Raw genomic sequence first — 17,813 nt, 5'->3', positions numbered from 1 at the left:
ACATTGATTCCTCTCCGTGGAAGCATCCCATCACTAAACACCCTTACAGGATGTGTGAGAAACTCCTTCCCTCTTAAATGGCTGACTGAACAAATTTAACGGAGGCTGTTACCCACTGAGTTTGGTATCAAAGCTCTGAGGTCCAGTTCTCTTTGAGTTTTTGCTTTCATCTGGAGTCTCTAGCCCCCTGCCCTCGGCTGCCATCAGCCCGCACAATATCAAACAGCTGGAGTCTGGGTAGCTCCAGGATCCAAGTTTCTCAGCCTAACACGTTATGTGGGGGGGAGGGGGAGGGAGGGTAGGAGAACAGACAGAGTTGTAGAAGGTAGAGGTATCATGTGGGACTAAATGGGTCCTGTGCTTGCTTCAGAGAATCTGATAGCTTAGAAAAATGGAATCTCTTAGAGCTCAGTGTCAACAGATTCTATTTTTCTGAGACTTAAGGAGTGTGCAAAATCAAGCATGCAGCACGGGTCACAAAAATGGCCTTGGATTATCCTGTTTTCCATTTCTCTGTCCTAGTTTCACCTCTGACTCAAACTTTTACTAATGTAACTGCCGTTTATGGAGTGCCCACTAAAGGTTACATATGTATATATACAACATATGTTATATATATGTGTGTGTGTGTGTGTGTGTGTGTATATATATATATATATATGCAATATTGGACATTGCATGACCAATCAGAACAAATGCTAGCCAGTTGTGTCAGATAACCACTAACAATCATATAACGGGAGAGATACTTCATATGTATTTCTAATCTTCACAGATGAAAGAACTGGGATTCAGAGTGTCTAAGCTCACAAGCTTGTTTAAAGACCAGATCCAAACCTACATTTGTCTTGATTGCAGAATTTCAGTTTGTTAAATGTCATCCTCCCTCTAGGGTACCCTCATCCATAGGCAGCCTCAAGGGAATCTGAAGACTGATTCCTTAAAGTCAGGAGAACACTGGTGAGTAGGAATGCCTGAGTTTGGCAGCACTGGACTAGAGAAGTCAGTCCCAGCCAGCTCAACTTGTATGGGGAGTAGATGGCACTGTACCAGGCTCACCTGTAATTCTGCCTGAACCATGCAATTTAGAGTTTAATTACATGCTGTCTTGCATTGCTTACTAATTGTTGCAGAGGTCAATCTTATACTTGCATTCATCATTCAGTCATCAAATATTTTGGAGCAACTGTGCACACTTCTTCTTTGGCAGCCCTTGTGATATTCAGCATGGAGAGGAAGGTAAATGGCCCACTAACGAGCAAATGAGGGCTAATTTTCCTAGTAATAAACTAATGAGTTTTTGTATTTATTTTCAAAATGTTTGGGGACATTCCCTTAATAAATAAAGACTTTATACATTCAACAGCTAGAATTTGAAAGTAGGAAGTTGGATCCAATATTTCATTTCTGACACCTCTGATCAAGATAAAAAGTGTTAATCCAAACATTAGCTTTGAGAATAGGAATGTATACAAAAGCCAGTTTAGGAATTACTATTAATACTATGAATTTTAGTATCTAGCCTTTAATCTTAACTCCTACCTCAGAGCTGCATGCTCTTATGGTATACACTCCTTGGACTTTTCTATCAATTACAGTTTGTGAATTACCTTAGCTCTTTGAATGAACTTGGATGCCCTTAAAAAAATCAGTCATTCAGAAGCCCAGAAGAGATTCTTTAATAGCTTAACAAAATTCAAGCATCTTCTAAATATGCTTTTCTTACCCCACTAAGTAGCCTATACCTCATGAAACAGTTATAGGAAATGTCATACTGGAAAAACTTCAGGGTTAGGAATTAGTACCACCAATTAGTTATTGGGGATCTTAGGCAAGTTACTTAATTGTTCATATCTGTAAAATGGGCTGTTGTGGAGATTCAAGGTCATATGTACACACAGAATCAAGCACAGAGGCTGTGAGAGGTAGTAAATGTTACCTTATTTCTCAAGAGGTTGTTGGAAAGATTAAATAAGATCATAAATATAACTGAGCTCACACAGTAAGCAATTATTGTTCAACTTTTCCCACTTGAGTGCTGTCTCCAGTGTAGTGAATATATGGCAGCTGTTTTCTTTATCTGGTTAGTGCAGTCACCCAAACTGGATAATTCAATCAGGTCTCCACTTGGGGCCTTGTGTCTGATGATCTCATTGTTGTTGAGATCTGAGAGATGAAAATGTACATTGGAGCCACTAGAGGACAATTTTGCAATACCAACCAAAAGTGTTTAAAATGTTATTTCTGTTGATCCAAAGTGCCTCCTCATAGGAATTCACCCTTAGGAAATAATCAGAATTATAAATAAAGATTTATGACAAGATGTTTAGTTAACTGTGATGCATTATAATAATAAAAATGGAAACAATCTAAATATATGACAATATGATAGTGGTTGAATAAATAACAATGTCTCTCTTTGGTGGGATAGTACACAGCTGTTAAAGCTGAACTTTGGAGAAGATTTAATCATATAGACCATTAAAGTTTATTTATTTATCTATGTATTTAATTTATTTTAAAGTTTATTTTTTATTTATATTGAGAGAGAGAGAGAACATAAGTACAAGCAAGGGAAGGGCAGAGAGGGAGAGAGAGAGAGAGAGAGGGAGGGAGAGAGAATCACAAGCAGGCTCTGCACTGTCAGTGCAGAGTCTGATGCGGGGCTCAAACTCATGAACCAGAGATCATGACCTCAACCAAAGTCAAGAGTCAGATGCTTACCTGACTGAGCCATCCTGGAACCCCTAGAATTTAAATTTAAAAAGTAGGATAACAACTTTTGTATACAATAAACACAATTTTGTAAAATACGAAAGGACCAGATAAATCAACAGCAAAACTGGCTCCTGCTTAAATTACCAAATGCATTTAAAAAAAGTATAAAATGTTGAATACAGGTATCTTTTATGTTGCCTTTTAAATATATTCCAATTCTGATCAATTAGAATCATATACTCAGTATAGAAAAGTATGTATTTGTATTGATGAGGGAAAAAAAAGAAAAACAAGAGAGAAAAATGACCAGAAAAAATACCTCACTCTGTTAACGGGGTTATTCCTAGGTAGTGGGTTTAAGATGATTTTCCCCCTTCTTTGTGCTTTTCTGTATTTTCCAAATTTTCTTCAATGAACATAGGTTTATACTCAGGAAGACAGATTTATATTAAAAGAGGGGAAATTATCACATTTGTCTGCAAATTAGTCCCTATTTGTCTACATGTTAGTAATTTTTTCAGTACAATCCTCTCCAGATATGCTTCACAACCTAGGAGTTCTCTGTTTGTACATTAACGGGTAGAGAGTCTGTAGCACACTGCAGAGGAACACCCCTCTCTTGATGTCGCTCAATGGGATTCCTTCTAGTTCACTCTGAACAGTCTTAGCCATATAGTGACTTATATAGAGACAGTACTATACAGATACAGATACTGTATATAGATATAGTCCCTGCCTGCTTCTCCCCAACATAATAAATGTGATGATCACTTTCATGCTAAATGAAAGTGATGGAGGCCAGAAAGCCCGCAAGAAAGCAAGATGCCAAAGGGAAATCACCATGAACGGACTGGAGAGTAGCAGAAAGCACCTTACGCGGCCCAGACTCTGTTTTGAGATGGCTGGGAGCTAGTGTTGGTGGGGAGGGTTAGCATAGGGAAACTAACAGAGAGGGGAGGAGAGAATTAGATAAGGAACTTGCTCCAGGCAAAGAGGGAGAGGTCAGAGATTCAATGTTCTTATAGGAATAATAATAATAAACATAATTATGTTAATACAAAGAACCATGAAAACAATGAACACTTCTTAGGTGCCAACAATGTGCGTGGTGCCACTACAGAATTAAACCCTCTCAGTTAAACTGTGATCTACATTCTGTCTAAACTCTGGGAAAGACAAGCAGCCATGTGAACAGCCTGGGATGGAAGGAAGTACAAGGGTCTTTATCCTGGTTCAATACTGTTGGTAGGGACTGTGATCTTCTCTGTTTTCTGCTGTGCTCTGACTTGTTGACAAAGAGCTCAGTGCGAGACCCAGAGAGGAGAATGGAGAATGCTAGGAGAAAGTCTGAGGAAGAAGACAATGTAAAGGGATAAGGGACATCTTTGAGATGTTGAGCAATGAAGAGTATGTATAGAAATATAGAAGAATCGATCTGAGAACTTCATGCATGGTGTTTGCATTGGAATCCCACAATGCCAGTGGAAATGGTACTACTTGGAGTCATCTTTGAAAAACAGATAGCTGGATACCCTGCCTGGGGCTAGGAGAGAGGGAGCATTCCAGTGCAGTGGAGGCTGCTGACCTATTCCCCTTGGGGAATTAAGAGTTGTGTATCCAGGGCGGACTCCAGGCCTTGTAGTCCTGAATTGTGCTACGGGAGGGGGACAATAAGAGTGGAAGCTAACAAGGTCATTGAGTGGGGAGAAAAACAGGTCTTGGAGAAAGCTTGGGGGAGAATGCTGGAGATTACAGGAGAAGAAAAATGAGGGAGGGAATTGGAGAAGAAAGAAGAGGAAAGAATACAGGTGCCCCCTTCAAAGAGGGAGCTCATTGTATTTTTCACCTTCTTGTTTGAAGGTGGATCATCCTGTTTTTCATTTTGCCACCAGGACAGGCCCAAGAATCCAGGCACACATTGTTGAAAGTACCAGATAACTCAACAAAAGCCTGGCTGCCCGAATTACCAAATACATGGGGGGGGGGGGGGGGGGGGAAGCAGTACAGCATAGTGAATAAAATGTTTATGTTGCCCTTTTAAATACCTTTTGATTCAATTCTATTAAAGTCATAAACTCAGTGTAAAGTATGTATTTTTACTGAGGCCCAGAGAGGTTTAAGGATATGGGACTTTAATCAAAGTCACATGTGACTTCCTGACTCCCAGGGCAGCTCTCCTGCCAGAGGGGCAGCAGCACCCTCAAACTCCCACTGCTGGCCTGCGCGACCACCTGCGAGGCAGCTCCTTCCCACGTTGGCACAGACCTGAGGTTCACTTTGAACAAATGCCTCAGCCTTTCTGGATCTTGGTTTCTTCAGCTGTAGCATAACGTATGGCCGCGAATGGCCCTACACCATCTCTGTTTGCATCCCTCAGCTGCTTGCCAGCAAGTCAGCCTACGTTTGACCTGCCCATTCCCTAGAACGGTGTCTTTAAAATGTGGCCCCAGAGCAGCAGCAGCAGTAGTATCACCTGGGAACTTACTAGAAATGCCAGTTCTCAGGCCCACCCCAGACCCTACGGAATCAGAAACCTGGGGGCGGGGCCCAGTAGTCTGTTTTAAGAAGCCTCCAGGAGGCTCTGATGCAGCTCAAGTTTGAGAACCGCTACTCTGAATTGTTTTCTGCCCAGCACTAAACCGAGGGTTTAACACACTCCTGCACACACACACAGAGGTAACCAACTTTTCTCTACCGCCACTATGCCTCCCTTCCCCACCCCGCCCCCCCACCCCCGCCTCCCCGGAATCCTTTTCCTGCTTCATCCTGGGATGATGAATGGAGGTCAGGGCAGGGCGCTGTCAACGCAGGACGCTGCAATCCCTCCCTACCAACCCCACCCGGTGGGTCGTGGGTCGGCGTATGTGGCGTTGGGGCTTCCCCCAAAACTGGTTTCTTTATCATTTCTTGACAACCACTGCCCCACTTGGGGGGTGGGGGCGGGGCGTTTAATAACAAAGTTTGCTTTTAATGATTTATCCAATAGTTTGCAGAATGCTTGCTTTTACTGACTTATCCAATAGTTTGCAGAATGAAGACTATTGAGAGAGGGGTGTCAGAAAAAGTCTTGGAGAGAAATGCCTGGGGGAGAGAAGAGAAAGATAGCATATGAGAGCAAGGGTCTGAGGTGAAGCTAAAGAGAAAATGAGGGTTCGGGGGTGGGGGGTGGAAGGCAGGCACAGGACATTGCTCTTGGAATGGGAAAGAGAGACATTGGGGAAGAGCTCCGGGCTGGAGCTCAACAGAAAGAAAATGGGCGTTAGGAGAAAAACTGAGTTTGGGGGACTTTTTTTTTCCAGCTTCCTTTCCTTTCCAAGAGTTTTTCTCTGCTCCATTTTGCTCCTCCCCCTCCTCCCCGCCTCCTCTGCTCCCCCTCCTTCCCCGCCTCGCGCGGCAATGGGAGGCTCCTAGGCAGGAGAAGCAAAAGAAGGAATTGTTTGCGAGTTCAGTCATCCAAAAAAGCTTCTTCCATATGGAGGGACCGGGTGCGCCGGGCGCGGCGTCCCCTGCCTTGTCCTCCTGCTGCTGCCGCCGCCGCCGCCGCGACCCCCGCTTCCTGCCGCAGGGACCCTGAGCCCCGGCTCGCCGGTGTCAGCCTCCGGGCGCGCGCACGCACACTCACCCTTGCACACACACACACACACACACACACACACACACACTCACTCACGCCCGCCACAGCCACACGCGCCCGCACGCGCCCTCCCTCCCCGGCCGGCAACTTCTCGGGCCGGGGCTCCTTTGTTGCTCCCGCGGCGGCCGCTCTCCGGTTTTGCGAGTCCTCTGGTGTCACCGTGCGGGTTGTGTGTCCTTTCGGCGCGGTGCTGTGCGGCTCCCTCCGCGCCCGCCACGCCGGCCCCAGACGCCGCTCGCCCTCCCCAGAAGCTGCCGCACCAGAGGTGAGTCACGTCGCGGAAGTTTGTTTTCTTTTCGCAAAAAGTTGTGTTCCTGGGTTGGTGGGGGCGGGGGTGCGGGAGGCGGCCGCAGGCCCGGCGAACCCCAGGGAGCGCCGTCGGCGGGAGCGGGTCCCCCGCGGGGGCTGCGGCCGAGGCGGGCGCGCGGGGCGCAGGGACGCAGGCGTTGGGGCGAGACGGAGCCGCGGGACTGCCGCAACCCGGCCCGGGCAGCCGCATCTGGCTCCCTGCGGGGCGGTGTGGCCGTCGTTCCCGGAAGCCTGTCGGGTGGAAGCGGGGCCCGGACCGCCTCCGAAACTTGCCCCGAGGAGGCTTGACACCCGGCCTCCTGCTCCGGGAGCCTGGCGGCCACGGCGAGAAGCAGAACCCGCGGCAGCCGCCGGTGGCCTGTCCGGCAGAGCGGGTCATCCTCTGGGCGTTGGCCAGGAACACCGAAACGAGGCGCCGAACGGACCCGAGCGAAACAGCCCCAGGAGAGCATCGCCGGCGGAGGGGCGCGAGGGGCGAGGCTGTGGTGGGGTGTCCCGGACTGGGCGTGGGGAGCGTGAGCGTTCCTTCTCGCGCGCGGCGTCCGCCTGGGGTCGTGCTCCTAGGTTTTGCCGGTGTTAACTGTGAGAGGTGGGGAAATGAACCTCTGGAACAGGTGGGAAGGGGCCGTAGGGAGGGCCGAGCGACCCAGGCACGAGTTTCTTCAGGGGTTTTGAAGGCCTGGCTTAGCTTCAGGGGGCCAAGTGTTAGTTAGCTCTTCCAGGGGATGGGCCAGTTTGGAGGGGCAGGGGGCAGACAGACTTGGGGGATTTGTTTGGTTTTGTTTGGGGGATGGGGGTGGCAGTGGCAGGGTTACTGGGAAGGTTGTTGAGTCCTTCCAGAGATGTGGCAGTGGAGCTAAGAATACCCAAACCACACACCAGTAATCCTAAGCAGGCACTTCATGGGCGTGGTGGGGTATTCTGTCGCTCCCCCACCCCCTCTGAGCAAGTTCAAATGGGTTCCAAGAACTTTTTGACTCAGTTACCTCTTTGACTGGACTGAGTGACTTCCAGGCCCTTGGGCCACCCCCCTTACCCTGTGCCCAGCTCACATTTGTCACCTAGTTCTTTGTTGTCCAGAACTTTGCAGACGCTGGACATCGAATAAATGGGATTCTCAAAATTCTTGACTACGCAAATGTTTTTGATTGATTCCATAACTGGGCCCTAAACCGCTCAGCTCTGTGATGGTTTTTTTCGTCCCTCTGGTTACAGCCAATAAATCAATCTCCATTTCCTCAAGGTCACCGTGGACGATATTATAACACAGTCTTGTTGGACTGAGGTGGGGGCTGGGGCACCTATACATCTGGGCGCCCTGTTTTCTGAACTTTACTTAAAGTGAATCTGAGGCAAGAGCTTCGCTGTTTTGAGGTGTGTACCAGGTTTCCCAAGAACGTTTCTGAGGTCTTATAATTGGCACTTTTTAATGGTCTCATAATTGAAACCCAGGAGGTTCCCGTGGTAATCTTGAAGCACCTTGGGGTCAGTGGGACAGAAGCAGGGTGGAAACAGCAGTGGAGTTATGATTTTCCTGCCAGATGAGTTTTACAGTGAGTTTATGCAAGAGGTAGAAATGAAAGAGAGTTGCCTCACTGTGCCACTTTGCTGACACTGCCCACCCCTCCCCCCCTTTATTACTCAGTTTGGCCCTTTCAGGAGACTGGAGGCTGTCTATTCCTATGAAATCTGAGGGTTGAGAACTCAGACAGTGTCCCTTTCATCCTCTTTCAAGAGATCTGAGAATGCAAGAGACATTTCCTCAGGAGAAATTGCCCAAGACACAGGCATTGGCTTTACTCTGGAGAGGTTGCTAGAGGCGGTGGTGATTGCTCCTTGGCCATAGGAGTGGGTGGGAGACAGAGGACCCTGCTTAGCTGTTGATTGGTTTGCCAGCTTGTGATAAGATGGTGATTTATGTTCCTTTCCATCCTCCAAATGGACTTGGAGATTTTCCTTTCTTTGAAGTGCTCTTTCAAGTGTTTGGGCTCCTACCTCTCTTCGGCAACTTATCTGTGGTTTCCATTCCCTAAGAAGGAGTAGGGGACTTTACTCATTAAATAATTCAGTGGGCTTCCTCAGGGACCCCCAGGGTTTAAACAAGAAGACAAGAAGCGAGCCTGGTGGTCACAGTATGCCACGAGACCCTATGGGGTCTGGGTTCAGATTTCAGCAAAGTCCCTGATAGGGTTAATGAATAAGAGGTTTTCTGTCTGTCTTTCAAACAAGTAGGAAGAAGCTGAAGAAGAGCCAAATGCACCAGTTAATTGATGTCCAGTACTTTCTGGCCTCTGAGTAAGGAAGTATTAACTTGGCATCGAAGGATATTATACATTTGAAGTCTGCTTTCTGGGGAAATCAGAGAAAGGGGAAGGGAATGGAAATTGGGAAGGCAGAGGAAGGAAAGTGATTTGTTACATTTAAAAAATCTAATAACTTTATCATTTAGAACTTCTTGTCATCTCCATACTTCAATTCAGCAAACATTTCTAATATACCAGACCCTGGGCTGGGAGCTGTCTTGTCCCAGGAGAATAAACTTTCTAAGTCAAAGGGTATTTCTCCAAACTAAATCCTCCCCCTGCCCCCAATTTTTATTTATTGCACAGCATCTACTAATAATTAAAAAATTTTTTTTTTGAGTGACCCGCATTCCTATACAATAGCACAACTCAATTTTCATCCATGTGCATACGTACTTTTCACACAGTTGTGATAAAAGTATAGACCTTTTTGTAGTCAACGGTGAAGCATCTAGAGATTTTTGTCCAAAGACTCACAGAGAACAGATATGTCCAGCCCACTTCTCCATTGGTGGGAACTACCTAAATCCTAAGAGTGCTCCCACATGGAGTCTTTACGTGTAGTATTTTCATCATTTATGAGGCTGAATCAAATATCTGGGACTGAGGGAGGTGGAATGGAAGAGGGTGTTTTTAATCTACAAATCGGTGTTTACAGAAAGCCTCTCTAAATAGGGCTTTTGCCTCCTTGGAGCCCTCAGGGTTGGTAATGGGTAGAGAAGGGGAGGAGGAGGGCAGGAAGTAGGGGTTAGGGGATCCATCTCAAGTGGCACTGCCCTGGGGATTAGGAAACTTGGGTGGGAGCCCTGGCTCTTCCTGTGGACTCCGTTCACACTGACTCAAACCACTGAACCAACTAATCGATCCCTGCATCCCCACTGCCACTGTGTTAGCCTCCCTCTCCAAGCTTGCCCATCTATCGCCTCTTTTCCATGCCTGCTACCACCATCCTTCTTCCTGCCCTTGACAATTGGTGCTAGACTCCCCACTGGCTACCTATCACACCATCCGTCCTCCATCAGTCCCATAAACAAGTCACCACCCAGCTTAAAAACAGCCTAAGTCTACAATCCAGATTTCTTAGCCCTCTCACACGTGGCACTGTCCCACCTCATGATACTAATACCTTACTAGGAACGTTCTGCTCCAGCCCAAACCTATCTGGTAGCTGACCCTTGATTTTTGCTGGACTCATTCCTTGCTTGCCGCCTTAACACCCCAAACCCCTTTCCTATAAGCCCACCTTACTTTGTATGAGACCTCCTAATAATGTATTCTTGAGAGGTGTTTATGAGTATTGATAACAATGGATTGCCGGATGCAAAGGTAATGGTTTTATAAGATCAGACTTTTTTCAATGTGATCATTATCCTTTAATCCATTGTTCATTTCGTTTCTACAAGGGGCCAGGTAACTGGAGACTTAAGGAAGACTAGGGTCTTAGAAAAACTGTTTTTTTCTGTTTTCTTATTTATAAAAGGGATTAATAAGGAAACACTATGCTTTATAGCACCGCCCCTTATGAAAAGCCAGTACTCCAGAGCTGTTTATTTTGTTGTTCAAAAGATAAGACACTTCTCTTTTTCCCCAGTCCCAGCACGAACTTCCTGGAACCCATGACCCATGAAGTCTTGTCAACACTCACACCATCTGAGGGTAGCAGCCATGAAGTAGAAGAAGCAGGTGAGGTTTTCTGCCCACAGTCTAATACCTCTGGCCTATCGGGTCAGTCATACTTTTTCATGTTTCGTGTTGCCACTTGAGGATAGAGTACTTCTCCATCCTTTAGTATTAGGAAGGGTCTGGCTCTGAGTGGAATCTGGACCAAACAGATCAGTGCTAGTTCATTTCAGATGCTTTTTCAGTCAGAGCCTATGGGGACCTCTTTCCCCTGGAGTGGCTGTGTGAATCTCCCTTTCCTTGAGGCAACTCTGTTTGACATGTTGGCCACAAACCATTTACTATGGAATTTGGAGTCTGAGGCTCCTGTGGAAAAGTCCTGCTTAGGTCTGGGTGAGGAGAGCCCTGTGTTTATGTCTCTGTCAGTGGTATTACAGCGAATGCCTTGTGATCTGCTGTACTGGGCAGTGTTTATCTCACAAAACCCAGAGGGATTCTGTGTCATCCCGACTTTTGAAATAAGGTTAGGAAATAATAATTCTCCTTTCCTAATGGTGAATTTGGCCTTATCTTCAAAGAAGCTCTTTGATGTTTGGGATAGGATTATTGGGCAGCAGAGGAAATCATAAGAGAAAGATCAGAGCCAATAATACACAGTCAACCTCATTTGGTTGCCAGAGAAAATGTTGAGGAAAGTCTCAACTAGTCCTCCTGGTAAGTAACAGGAAAGCACATAATATGGCCAGGGTAAGTGGGGCTGAATAAAAAAAATAACTCAAAAGGAGCTGAACAGCAGAAAGTATGGCAGAGGAATGTTTGTTCTTCTCTAAAAGGAGTTTGGATGGCATTGGACAAGATGAGGGTGATGATGTGTATGTAGGCTGGAGCCTTCATCCTCTCAGCAAGCTTTTATTGGGCACTTGCTGTGTACCTGGGATCCATACTGGAGCCCACGCTGTCCAGAATTCCATCACTGAAGGGAAAGCAACGCTGCAGTGCAACCTGTAGTGTTACAGTACTTGGACAGGGCCAGTTAAGAAAGGCTTCTTGAGGGAGGAAAGTCAGCGTCTCAGATGATGTCTTAAAGGCGGAGATGGGACTGGTCTGCCATCTGTGACCTCTGCTTGTAGGTGCTGTTCATTATTTTCTCCCTGAAGACTCACTTTTCCTCAGCAGATGATAGGCCGAAGCAGTCTTGAGACAGGCGATGGCAAGTTCAGGGTAGTTTTGTTAGTTTCAGGAAAGTTAAAAACAGGCAGCTCTTCATTGAATACAAATCTCAGAAATTCGAGCCTTAGACAAGTTTGTAAAACCAGTTACGGAATAGCTTTCGGGGGGAAAAGGAGAAACGTGTGATTTGTTTTTTTCTTTCTCATCTATGTCAGATTTCCGCTGAGAATTTTAGAAACACATGCCTGAACTCAGCTTTTTACCTTTGAATTTCATTTGCCCTTTATTCTACTGTCTGCACTAGGTTTGCTAACTCTGAAATCACTCCCAGAGTAGCCAGTGAGGAAGTGTTTGTTTTAGGGACAAATAAAAACCTCCTTGGTTGCCGAGAGGTAACAATCATAAGCATGGGAGCTACAGGTAAGAAGAAGAGGGCCTGTCGAGGTGGCTGACCTTGGAGGTCCCCCCCCAGGCAGGGCTGGACTGGACTCTTGAACAGAACCCTTCCCCACCTTCCCTGGTCCTGCCAGGATTTTTCCAGAGTAGTCCCAGCCAAGTGCCTTTACTAGTCTGAGTTTACCTAACATTACAATCACGGCAGGTTTATTAGGTATGGGTCACAGTTAATTGGAGAGGAAAATTGGGGGGTTCTGGGTTTATTACTTTTCTATGAAAGTAGAGGCTGCTCTTAATTATTTCCCAGATCATCCCTGCTACTTGACTCTCTCTGCTCGCTAATGCCTGTCAGCCCACAGCAGTGCTATGGTAGCTCTGCCTTTTTTATGTACCTGTGTCCATGTGAGGGCGATTTCATAATGCAGTCAGTCAGCACAGTGAGACCACATAAAGCAATGGAAATTCACGGTTGTTTACCTCTGTCATTGTGAGTGGATGTCTTGTAGTGAACAAGTTACATAAAAATCCACTGTGTCATATAGCCAAGAGTTAGATTCTAATGACCCTTCCAGTGTGCAGGCCCTCCAAGCAATCACCTGCAACCTTCCTTGAGACCACTGGCGGTCTGCCATCACGAAGGCTGCGTTAGCTTCAGGCAAAAGCCTCACGATCAGGTGCTTTGCGTTCTGTAGCCTTGTGTTACAGAGATGGAGGTTGGGTGGTTGGGCCCAGCTTTCGCCTGTCTGGACTGTGGCAGTTTGCCAGCAAGTTTCACTGGGTGGTCTTTGACAATGGGAGAGGGGAGGAGTGGGGGAGCTCAGCTCTTCTGCCCAAAGGGGAACGAGAAGGTTGGCAACCAATGCCCCGTCACCGAAATACCACCAAAGTCTTGAGCAGTGGTGAATAAAATGGAACAGGTTGCTGAGGGCAGTGTTGTGAAGAGTTCATTTTTGTCCCCCCCCCCGATTTTATAGACGGAGCCTTGCGTTTATGCTGTGAGACCCCCTCAAGAGGGTGAGCACACACAGTGGCAGGTACCCTTTATCATAGGAGGGGAGAATTACTATTCTCACCTCGTCACTCAGGGAATCAGCTGTGGACCTAGAGGGCAGGCTGAGATCCTTGAAGGCCAGTGCCAAGGAGGCAGCCCCACCTGCCTCTCCCGTCCTTCCGGAGACGTGGAGAATGATAGCTGCCTTTAGTGGGCCCTGTGTACCAGGCCCTGTGCTAAGTCCACAGGCATTCTCCCTGCACACCACCCCCCCCCCCCCCCCCCACTGTCCTGTGGAGACAGGCAGTGTGATCTTGTTCTGCAGACAAGGGGCCAAAGCTTGAAGCACTGGAGTGACTTGTTCTGCCCTCACAGCCATTAAGTGGCAGAGCCAAGGTTTCGTTGCAAGACTGCTGACTCTAAAACTCAGGATCTGCAGGAAAAGAAAATGCCCAGTCTCTCCCCCTAAGCAGAGCCCCCTTAGCTTGGGGCTGTTTCCTTTTCAACTAACAAAGTGGAAGGGGCAGGTGGGGGCCTTTATGAGACTTGCCTTAAGAGACACGAACTGAAACCTGGGACCACAGCTGGAACGTTTTGACGGGGGGCGGCAGCACAGGGGAAGCCACGCTTTGTCACGCAGCTCCCGTCAGACTTTGCAGACAGTTCCGAAAGCCGCCTGCACTTGGGTCTCATCTCGGAACATGTTTCCTGCCTCTCCCGCATCCCCTCCCCCCACCCCCCTCGCAGGACATCATCTGAACGGGCTGTCTGAGCCTCCACGTCCATTGTAGATGCCGGCTGAACCCACTTGCTCCCTGGGTTTCTGCAAGTCTGATCAAGCAGGTCCTCTGTGCCCTCAGTGGGGAGAGGGGGAGAAGGTGCTTGGCCCAGCAGATACTTTTACTGGTCAGGAGAAGTGGCAGCTTGTACAGAAAAATAGCCTGGGGAAGGAGGTAGCAGCTCTGACAGACAGGTAACTGACAGGAGATGGTACCTTCCAGGCAAATACTCCCAGGACAGCCAGCGGAAAGAATTCTACAGGCAGTTACCTGCAGGAGAGCACAACAGACCTCTCCCTACTGGCTGAGGGGAGTGGTGGAGATTTGGCTGTGGACTCATAGCTGCTCTTAGTTGCTTGTTTTTCTTTAACAAATGTGGATAGCCTGAAGCCAGGTGGGGCAGGGGAGGGGGGAGGAGGAACGACACAGGACACTTGGGTTTAAGAAACAATTATGCAAGACACCAGGGTGGCTCAGTCAGTTGATCATCTGACCCCTGATAGCTGCTCAGGTCATGATCTCACAGTTCTTGAGATCGAGCACCACGTTGGGCTCCGTGCTGAGAGCACAGAGTCTGCTTGGGATTCTCTCTCTCCCTCTCAGTCTGCCCCTCCCCTGCTCACTGCTCACTCTCTCAAAATAAATAAATAAACTTTTTTTTTTTTTTAAAGAAAGAAACAATTATGTGACCAACTTGTCGGGTAACTGAGAGGAGTCCCAGAAACTGAATGAAACTTTACTCCTCTGTCCCCACAGAGCTGCCTTTTAGAGCACTATTGCGATGCAGAGAGAGAGCACAAGAGAATGCTTGGGATTGAGAATGTTTCTGCTCACATGAAAATCCCAAGTCCCCTGGCATCTGTGCTCTCCCAAGATGAGTTAGGAGACAAGGCATGCTGGGAACTGGCCAGAGGTCAGAGTGTGGGCCTATGGGCTGCATCTGCTTCTGGGGTTGGGTGGGTTTCTGTTTTCTGAGGGCAGGAGCCTGGACTAGAGGTGATTCATCCTATTACCAGAAAGCCTTCCCCATCTCCGGACAAGCTGTCTTTCCCCCTCTTGCAACAAGAGGCAATGAGGGGGTCTCAGGGTCTGGTGGGAGTTGGGAGAGGAAAAGATCTCATGGCCAGGGGATCCTGATTACCATTCTTCCTGAGAGAGGAACAACGGAGGAGTCTGGGGAGTGTCTGGGGCATCCCCTCTAAGAGGACAGAGGAGAATCTTATTACAAGGTTGTTCAGGAGGGAGCGGCATTTCAGGACCACTTTCAGGTTGGAGATGTGTGGCATCCTGGTTAAGTGTGGGCCTTGGAACCAGACGGGCCTGGGTTTGAATCCTGGCCTCGCCAATCTCTAGGTGTATGACCCTGGGCTAGTTATCTAGACCCTGAGAATCCAATCTCTTAAGGTTGTAGAAAGGAAGCAAGATATGGCATATAATGCATATTAACTGCATTGTGAGCATTCAGTAGAAGGCGGCTCTTAGGAGGAAGGGAAAGAATAGGAGAGAGGAGCAGTGGAAGTGGGGGTTATTGAGGAATCGGGCAGCTAGAAGGGTGAGTAGGTAGAGGGCTGCACTGAGGGAAGGTCCACTGCTGAAGGCTTTGCAGAGATACAGGAATGAGAAGATGGGGACAGAGGAGCCCACAATGGGGAAAGGCCCTTAGGTACCAGTCCTCAGACCTGGTCAGTAGGAAGGGAATCCTCACCCAGTTGCTTCCTCTGCTTCTCTCCAATTCAGCACCTTCCATGCTACCAGTGAGGCCAAAAACCTTGGAGTCCTCTTTGACTCTGGCCTTTCTCTCACACTGCACTTTAAATTGGCAAATAATATTGGCTTTGCCTTGAAAATGTATCCAGAATCTTGCAACTTCTTACCACCCTGGTCTGGTCTTGTATCACTTCTTACCTGGGCTGTTACAGTAGCTTCCTCAGGGTTTTCCCTGCTTCCACTCCCATGCCCGACCTCAGTACAGTTTAGTCTGTCTACAAGCTCAACTTCCCGCAGAGCAGAGCAGCCCAGAGCAACCGGAGGAGGTCACTTCCCTGCTCAGAACTCTCCAGGGAGTCCTGTTTAATTCAGAGAAAAACTAAAGCCTCAGTGCCCTCAGCCCCACCCCCTGCAGCTCTGCCCTCACCTTCCCCCAGCCCACTCCGAGGCCACCCCACCCCCACCCGGGCCTCCTTGCTGCCCCCCCCCCCACCCCGCTGAGCAACTTGCTTTGCCTTCTGCAATGAACCTGAACCTAGCTGCCCTTTATTAACTCATGGTTCTGTCTCCCTGCAACCTAATTTATTTTCCCTCGAAGTTACCACTTCCCCGACAGGTGTTCATTTGTTCATTTGCTTACTGCCTACTTCCCCTCCAGAATGAAAGATCCATGAGCCAGGGACTTTTTTTCCCCACTGTCTTCCAAGTGCCTGGAATGGAACTGGGTATGTAATTGGTGTTCTCCCCCCAATTCCCCACCTCCGACCACCACCACTAGCCTGCAGGGCTTTTTAGAAAGGAGTGCAATACGAGTTTTAAACAAAAGTAAATAATTACATATGGATTTATATAAGAAAAATACGTCCTGGGTGTATGTATAGGGGAGTGTGTGGGAGAGCGATGCAGAAAATTCTAATACTGTTTGAGTGTCTGTTTCAGAAATACCAGGGAGCTGTGTGCTAGGCCACGGCAGAAGTAGCCCAGTTCTCCTTTCTTCCTCAAGGCGATGGACTGCAGTATGGTCCATGGATGTGACAGGTGCCAGCTGTAAGGGGAGCATAAGAATGGCTGTCTCCTCTGCCCTTCCTCATCACTCACTTCACAAGAATTTGTTGAGTGTGTACTTTATGCCTAGCACTGTGCTAAGCCTGGCTAGGAGACGCGGAGAAGCCCAGCTCATTCCCTCATCCCACCAAGAGCTCTACAGTCTAGTTGTTCACCTGGGATTTCCTAAGTGTGCCTGGACAATCCATTTTACCGCTCCCTTCCGGTAGCACAGGGACCAGAGTTGAATTGGAGCTCTGTTGAATAGGGTTTGGAACCACAAGCCAGGGACATGAGGAGCGTGTGATGAATTTGAGAATAGTTCTGTTCCCTACACGCAGGAGGCCTGGTGGGTGTCGGGCCCCACACTAGGCACTCAGGCCACAGAGATGGTCTCCACTGCTGGAGAGCTGACAGCCATGTACAAGGGACAGCATGATTTGGGTGTCTGCCCAGAGGGAGATAGTTCTGACTTCAAATTGCATCTCAGTCATTTCTGACTTGCTTCTAGATTTAGAAGCTTGAGGAAGAATAAAAATAGGGATAAAGATCCCAGAAGGTCTTGTGCTGACAACAAATGTGCCTGAGAAATTACACTATCAGGATCCCCAGACCCAACATCTGCAGCATCTCAGGTTACTGAAGGCTTGAGCTTCCTCCTCTAGTTTTTAATTTTTTTTTTAACATTTTTTAATGTTGATTTATTTTTGAGAGAGAGAGAGAACGAGAGAACAAGTCCGGGAGGGGCAGAGAGAGGGAGACACAGAATCTGGAGTGGGCTCCAGGCTCTGAGCTGTCAGCACAGAACCCGACATGGGGCTCAAACCCACAGAGTGTGAGATCATGACCTGAGCCAAAGTCAGACACTTAACTGACTGAGCCACCCAGGTGCCCCTTAATTTCTTAACTCTGAAAAATTAATAGCAATTTTAGGTTTACAGAAAACATTAAGTGAAAAATACAGAGTTGCCACATACGTCTCACCCCCAGAACAGTGCCCATATTATTGACATCAGATGTTGGTACAATTCATTTGTTACAATTGTACAGTTGATAAGTCAACCTAGATCCATTATCAATAACTAAAGCTCATGGTTTACGTCGACTGTATTATACATTGTATGGGTTTTGGCAAATGCATA

At 47.6% G+C, this 17,813-nt stretch overlaps 1 protein-coding gene across 5 annotated transcripts in view; it reads left to right on the top strand.

Annotated features, from left to right (window-relative positions):
* The first annotated feature begins 6,125 nt into the window (after positions 1-6,125).
* The window catches only part of BOC (BOC cell adhesion associated, oncogene regulated), a 72,841-nt gene continuing 61,153 nt past the window's right edge, over positions 6,126-17,813 (top strand). For 3 of the 5 annotated variants that reach the window (XM_047875520.1, XM_047875519.1, XM_047875516.1), the window contains exons 1-2: positions 6,126-6,617; positions 10,556-10,647. The gene's annotated coding sequence lies outside the window, so the exon portion shown is untranslated. Of the gene's footprint in view, positions 6,618-6,654; positions 7,251-10,555; positions 10,648-17,813 lie in introns of those variants that run through there. The other 2 variants (XM_047875517.1, XM_047875518.1) reach the window with 2 other exon arrangements.

This window comes from Prionailurus viverrinus, chromosome C2, assembly GCF_022837055.1.
Source record: "Prionailurus viverrinus isolate Anna chromosome C2, UM_Priviv_1.0, whole genome shotgun sequence".
Classification (NCBI taxonomy): Eukaryota; Metazoa; Chordata; class Mammalia; order Carnivora; family Felidae; genus Prionailurus; species Prionailurus viverrinus.
This window is presented reverse-complemented; position numbering and strand designations above follow the sequence as displayed.